Source organism: Elephantulus edwardii, unplaced genomic scaffold (genome assembly GCF_000299155.1).
Source record: "Elephantulus edwardii isolate Elephantulus edwardi_28Jun2011 unplaced genomic scaffold, EleEdw1.0 scaffold00014, whole genome shotgun sequence".
NCBI classification, from domain to species: domain Eukaryota; kingdom Metazoa; phylum Chordata; class Mammalia; order Macroscelidea; family Macroscelididae; genus Elephantulus; species Elephantulus edwardii.
In genome coordinates, this window is record NW_006399764.1 from 27351885 (window position 1) to 27359666 (window position 7782).

Below are 7782 nucleotides of genomic sequence, written 5' to 3' on the forward strand. Positions count from 1 at the left end.
TGTCTTTTCACGGGGCCCTCCCCTGCCAGGTTTGGGCACGAGTTTTCCTTCTTTCCTTAATCCACAGGGCGGAGTGGCCGTCCCCCCTTTCCGGATTTGGATTTCATCCTGACCCCCTTTCCCACATCAACTATTCCTAGTGCCTGCACCTGGGACACTTGAAGCCGAGGAGAGGCTACGAACGGGGGCAAATGAATTCTTTGGGACTTGGGACCCCCCTCCCCAACGTGAAGCCTGGAGGAGGAGGAAGAGAGAGAGGGTGCTGGGTGCTGATCCTGATCTGGTGACCTTCGCACGCGACCCCTGAGCCCACTCCGGACCGTAGGTATTAGGAACTTTTTCCCTTAGTCTGTGACCGAGAATCCAGCATGATTTGTCTCTTGCCCCAAACTTGGGACGTGGGCATCTGTTTGTAGACACCACGGGTCCAACTTCACATCTGCTCCTTGTCACCTGCGCTGTGGCTGCTGTGAGATTAGGGAGAGGATTGAGACTGGAACCGGACCAGGCTGTTTGGGGGGAGAAAGTGGGCGGGCCCTTCCTTAAAGCCAAATGTCTTGGCAAGTCACAAACAGGAGAGTTGAGTTCAACTAGGTTAGTGGTGCCACATAGACTCAGGACTGCTCCCTGCGCTCACTGGTTCTCCTCTGCTTCCCTCGCCTTTCATACCCTCTCCTAGGGAAGCTCTTTCCTTCTCTTTATCACACACGGTATCTTCTGCTCTCAGCTAGTTTCTGATTCATTGCCCTAAAATTATGTGAACCCAACATTGTTTTACACTCACCAACTCTCTCCTCTTTTACAGTTCCTGATGATTTAACATCTCACAAAATTAGGGCTTTATTTTGACTTAAATGGACGCTAGGATCCTTGAAGAGATGATTCTTTATCAACCATTTGCACTTTAGTATGAATGAGTTTATCATCTTTTAAGAAAGGCAATTTCAAGAGAAGGAAGAAAAGAAGTATAAAGAGATCTCAGGATTAGTGGATGCCTGAGGAAGAAATGAAGAAATACCAGAAGGGGGAAATAGAAAGGACGAGAAGACAAAGTTTATCACCCCGAAATGAAAAAGCTGGGGAAAAGCCAAATGTCCACCCCAACAAAAATAGTGACTATATTCTAAAGCAGTCATGGTATGTGGTACGGCCAATATAGAGGGTTTATGATGGTTTTAGTAGCATGGCATAGCACATATTATAATATTATGGGAGAGAAAAGAATTCAATTGTACAGTCAATTTGATTACAGCTCTATTAAACAGGCCTGTGGAGCAGAAGCAGAGAAGAAAGACTAGAAGGAAGAACACCAGAGTGCTAACAATAGTCTTCTGTGAGCTTAGATCACATGTGATTTCTATCTGTGTCTCCCAAAGTGCCTTCCGCATGCCCTTCTGAGCTGTATTTAACAAAATAAATAGACCTTCAAGAGAGAAAAAGGTGGAAGAATCTAAGACAATTTTGCAAATGTCACAATATTCTGAGGTATAATAAACAGTGAGTTCACCTTCCAGTAGTATCATTTTGGGGTTTAAAACTCAGCACCCGCACCACCTGACAGCTTAATGGCCTCATTTCCTCCATCTGCAAGACACCCACCTCATTCACTGACATACAGTCAGAACCAAGTCATAGCTGCCCCTCCAGAGGGTTTTTGTTGTTGTTGTTATGTGCTGTGGAGTCGCCTGCAATTCTTAGGGACCCAATGCACAATAGCTCTGAACCCTGTCCTATCCTAAACCAATCTCACTCTATCTGACACACCTGCCCAGTTCCTATGTTAATCCGTTTCTTCCAGGGTCTTCCTCTCTGGCATTGTCCCTCCACCCTTCCAAGCATTATGTCCTTCTCCAAAGACTGGTATCTCCTGGCAACATGACCAAAGTATGTGAGATGGAGCTTCAAAATCCTAGCCTCCAGAGAGCAGCTTGGTTTCACCCTCTCCGAGACAGCCCTGTTTGGTCTCTTGGCAGTCCATAGTATGTTCATTACTCTTCTCCAGCATCACAACTCAAAAACATCAGTTCTTCTGTTATCCTTATTCATTGTCCAGTTCTCTGATATATAGTGTGTAATGGCAAAGACCATAGCCTGGATCAGATGCACCCTAGTCTCTAGAATGACATCTTTGCTCTTCACTCTCAAGAGGTCCCTGAGAGTAGACTTTACTAATCCAATTCGGAGATTTTAGGAGGCTGTAAATCAAGCACAGGAGAAGATAGTTCCTCTTTCTCTCATAGAGCAGCTGGTGCGTTTGAACCGCCAGAGCATCACCACTTTTGGGGGAGCTGTGTAACTTCCTACAGACCAAGCCGTGGTGTGAATGGGTAAGCACTTAAGTGCCAGTGAAAAGGGTGATAATTGGGATCCATCCAGAGGTACTTCAGAAGACCTGGTCAACTTCTACAATGTCACAGCCAACGATAACCCTACATGCCACAGGCTCCATCACAGAATTACTGCCTTGAGTCAGAATCAATGACAACCCTTTAGGTGTTTTTATTTTTTTAAATAATATTTACTTCATTTGGGTATTTTAAGAATTGAGTAAAATAAATGTGCACAAAGTTTGAAGACTGCTTGCCATGAATGACGTTATCTCACCCACTAATATGTGTCAGTTGGCTTGATCCTGACTCTCGGTCGTTTTGTAGTTCTGGATCAATGCAATTGGCCCCATGATGTGATTGATGATTATTGGTCAGTGAGTTACAGAGGATGCGGCTTTAGCAGCCTCCCTACCTCATAGCCCTGTAGCCTGCCTCACCTCTTATCTTCCAAGATATAAAAAGAGACAGAGCAGGCAGAGGTGGAGGGATCATGTGAGACCCAGAAAGAAGAGCTCAGAGCAGAGAGAATCCTTTGCATCCAGGGTCCTTGCACTCTGAACCACCTAGATTCAGGGGAAGATTGAGGCCAAGACAGACGGAGAATTCCAAGGAATACCAGGCCAACAGGTGCTGTGGGGAAACATGGGCCTTCCTTCTAAACCATGAGCCCACAGAGAGAAAGCTTCACCCTAGAACTGTCATTAAAAAAAAGTGAAACTTTCTCTCCTGTATTTTAGGATGTTGTCAGGAGGGGCTCTGCTTGGAAAAAGACATCGGGTTGGAAAATGTGAAGTGCCAGCAAAAGAGCAGAAGACCCTCAACAAGATGGACTGTGACAGTCGTCTCCAGCATGTCAGAGATCATGGCACAGGATGCAGTGAAAGGACTCAGGGGCAGATTCAGATCTGTTAGTCGTGGATTGCGGTGAGTCCTAGTCTATTCAATGGCACCTAAAATAGCAACAACAAAACTGGCATCTTGAGTTCAGCCTTCTAGCCTTTTGAACTATGAGAGAATAAATTTCTATTTGTTAAAGCCCTCCACTAGTGGTATTTCTGTTTTAGCAGCACTGGATAACTAAGATAATGACTGATAGACAATGTGTGTTGTTCTTAGTGACTGCCTCTCTCATCACCTGATGTGGTGAACATACCCTGTGCCACTTCTAGAAGTGCAAGGACCTCCCGTGACCCCCCCAAGTGTCTGTACCTTCACACCCATGGTCTCTATCATGCCTTCTCATTTTGTATTTATTCAAATCGCTACTGTTATTGTTGTTAAGTGCCGTCGAGTCGTAGATGACTCATAGCGACCCTATGAATGAAAGAACTAAACACTTGTATAACTTTCATCGTTTCTCCAAGTTCATAGTTTCCAGAGGCAAGCTATTTTGGAGGTAAGCTGTTTCGGAAGTGGATGCCACTCCTGCTTCCAAGCTTGTTTTAATCGGGGAGCTCCACCAAACACTGTCCACCATGGGTAATCATTCTCACATTTGACACGTCACTGTCACAGTGTTCAGCCTCACAGCAACCAACCATGAGTTACTTCTGTACAGCAGATGGACAGAACAGTGCTATACCAATTAAAAGAATAGCTGACACTCCAGCAGGTTTTCAGAGGCAGTTAATTGCACGCGAGGAGATTTGAACCACGTGCCTTTGGGTGGCCGTGCAGCTCCTTATCCCTAGGCCACCAGAGGATCAAATTGCTGACCTTTTTCTTTAAACACCCCCCCCCCCGAGTTCCTTAGTCATGCTTTCAGATCGGATGACTTGAACATCAGTGGCTGGAAGAAAAAATCCTGGGTGAAGACCTTAAAACCAAGTGGAAAGAATTGATGGGATCCACCCCCCCTTTAATCATCAACTTTTAGCCTTTTCCTCCAGGTTCCTCAAATTCCTGGGTCCTATTGAAAGAAACTTTTGGCTGGCACTTAGTGGATTGCATTTTGCTAGTATGTTTATTCTTGAGCTGTGACCGCTTAAAACAACTCTAAAATTTTCCTTTATTGTTATGGGTGTGTTGTTGAAATCGTGAATTCAAGGACTTACTTTCCTGTTGGTTATTAAAGAGAAGAAACCTTGTTGTTCCCAGACAAGGTTAATGCTGCCAGTGAGAGCCAGGCCTTACGTGTTAATTCCCTTAGAGGCAAAAGAAAAAAAAAGGTGTTCAGAAAAAGAAAGGGAGATGGTGGCTTCTTGGGATGTCTAGAAACAGTTTGCAGCTGGTAATCCAACTGTCATGAAACCTATCAGAAGGGGTCATAAACAGCATAGTGTCCTTCTCTGGATGAACACTGTTCTATGACCAGTGATATTGTCAGCATATCCAGCACTCTTTCATGACCAGTGATGTTGTCAGCATATCCATCCACCCTTTTAAACAATCTCCTATTTATCTTCCAATCCTAATCTGGATTTAAATTTATCTTGGAATGATAAATCTAACAGTAAGAAACTGTCATTCATTAAACCTTGACAATAATTCTCCAAGTGATTATCTTATCTGCAAAGACTCTTATCTCTTATTAAATATCCTTGAACTCTTGCCTTCAATAGAACTTTGCCTTGTGGATTTTATTGCTCTCTGCTGACACACTCAAGAATGATCCCATTTCATCTTAGAACATGAAAAAGGGGGAAAAGTCCTTGATCTGCTTCACTCAACGTGTGTGTTTGTCCTTGAGCAAAGGGTTTAACTGTCTTACCTCATCTGACTTCAGTGTTGGAAGTCAGATGAGGTAAGCCGGTTAAACTGTAAGTGGAAGAGCAGCCTGCAGGGAGATGCACCCAAAGACAGTGCCTCTCTGGCAGTTCAATTCCCCAGCAGCTCCTTGGGAGAAAGATGGGAGATCTCTTGTTTACTTTAAAGCCTCAGAAACTTAGCAGACAGTCAGATACATGTTGGTTCTGATTTGAAGGCAATGAGAGGTTTTGTATTACAGAAACCTAAAATACATTCTGTTAATTATTTAGGCTTAAAAAAAAATCACCCTCTCTCAAGAGAGAGCTCTGATGGCTTGATGCTAAGAGTTGTGCTACCAACTCAAAGGCATGCAGTTCAAATCCATCAGGGAGGAAGATGGGCAGTCTTCTCCCATGTGACTTAGAGCCTCTGACCCCCCCCCCAGGGTCAGGTATGAGTTAGCTTTGATAACAACAACAATAATACATAACAATGACAACAACAGTAGTCAGAGGAGCTCTCTGCCTAGTGCTAAGGAGTTTCTCTTCAACACAAAAGCAGGTGGTTCGAGTCCACCAGCTGCTTTGCAGAAGGATGGACAACTTCCTCCAGTGTAATTTACAGCCTCTGATAACCTCACAGAGGGCAGCTATGAGCCAGCTTAATGGCAAAGAGTTTTTAGGAGAGTACTCCTGGAAGCACAAATTCAAACCAGCACTTATCAGCTTGGCAAAGATATTTAAATGTAATTTAAAATGATTTAAAATTATAATTCTAAAATGTTTCATTTTAACATGAAATTTAAAATTTAAATTTAGAAGTGGTGTGTAGAACCAAAAATTGCCATAGCCTGGTGGTAGAATTAGAAATGCTATTATTTTTCTGAAGACATTTAGGCGATTTGTTACATCTTCCATTCCAAGTGTTTGTGTTCGTCAGCTCAGCAGTTCTTCCTCAAGATGCAGTGACAATTACCGATGGTTGGGATGCAGAAGTTGGAAATGAAGAAGGATCCATGGTTGGACAATAAAGCCTTGGTATTCACATGACAGAATTTTGTAAGATTCATGACTTATTGCAAATATCTCCTTTCAACATAATATACAATTGTCTTTATTATGGACCTCATTGGATCGAATACACAGGAATCAAATCAACTGTATCTGTGGAGAGAAATGATGGAGAAGCTCAATAATACCAGTCAGTAAAAGGCCAGAGGCCAAGTGTGGAACAGACCATCATATACAAGATGAAGAAAATGTAAAAAGACCACAAGAGCCAAAGAACAACCATAGTGCATCTCACCTGAGTGTAGCGATCATCTCAATATAGATTTGACATGCTGGGCACTAGTGACAAACACTAGGGATTAAAGAGCATTTAAGCTGTGGGATGCCATCAAGGACATCATACATGAAGAAAGCAAAAGGTCGTTAAAAAGAGAGGAAGGGAGAAAAGACCAAAATAGATGTTGGAAGAGACTCTGAAAATTGCTCTTGAACACTGAGTAGCTAAAGTGAGTGGGAGAAATGATGTTGCAAAAGAGCTGGGCAGAAGATTTCAAAGAACACTTAGAGAAGACAAAGTATGATAATGCAATGCAGAAAGACTTGGTGGTAGAAAACGAAAAAGGAAAAACACTTTCTCAAGCTCAAAGACCTAAAGGGGGGGAAAAAATCAAGTCTTGAAATCTAATATTTGAGTTTTTCTATGACCAAAATATTGAATGACACAGGAAGCATCAAAAGAAGATGAAGTAAATACACATTTACTGTGTCAAAAATAACTATCTGACATGGAACCAATTCTAGAGAACTGTGTGACATTGAACCATTTCTAGCGACGGCATATAAAGAGATGATATTGAAAGGAGTGCAAGCTTCACTGAAGGCATCAACAAGAAAACAAGGCTCCTGGAATTCACAGGAGACTAACAGATATTTCGACAAAGGTATGACATGCTAGAAGTGCTTATTCATTCATGCCAAGAAATTGTGAAGATAGGAGCTCGGCCAGTTGCCTGGAAGTGGCTCACATTTGCACCCATTCTAAAGAAAGGTGATGGAACATAATGCAGAAATTACTGACCAATATCACCAATATCACACACAAGTAAAGTTTTGCTAAAGATAATTCATAAATGGCTGCAGCAGTGTATTTACAGGGAAATTTCCAGAAATTCAAGCCAGACTCAAATGAGGATGTAGAATAAGAGATATTATTGCTGATGTCAGATGGCTCTTAGCCAGTAGGAGAAAAAAATCAGAAAGACATGTACCTCTGTTTTATTGACTATGTGAAGGCATTTGACTGTGTGGATGGACCATAACAAAGCATGAATAACAATGGGAAGAGTGAGGACTCAGACATTTAATTGTGCTGATACGGAACCTGTATGTGGAGCAAGAAGCAGTTATTCAAACAGAATAAGTGGACACTGAATGGTTTAAAGTCAGGAAAGGTATGCGTCAGGCTTGTTGAAGCATTTATTGTGGACTTAAAGACCAAAGATCACATTCTTCAGTGTGGATTACACTTCAGCAAAAAGAAAATAAAAATCCTCACACTGGACAAATAGGCAACATCATGACAAACAGAAAACATGTCAGATGTCAAGGATTTTATTTTACTTGGATCCGTAATCAACAACGATAGAAACAACAGTGAAGACATCAGACCTAGTGTATTGGGCATATATGCTGCATATATGCTATTAATGTGTTAAAAGGGCAGTTGCCACAGTAAAGACTTAAGATATGCCTGA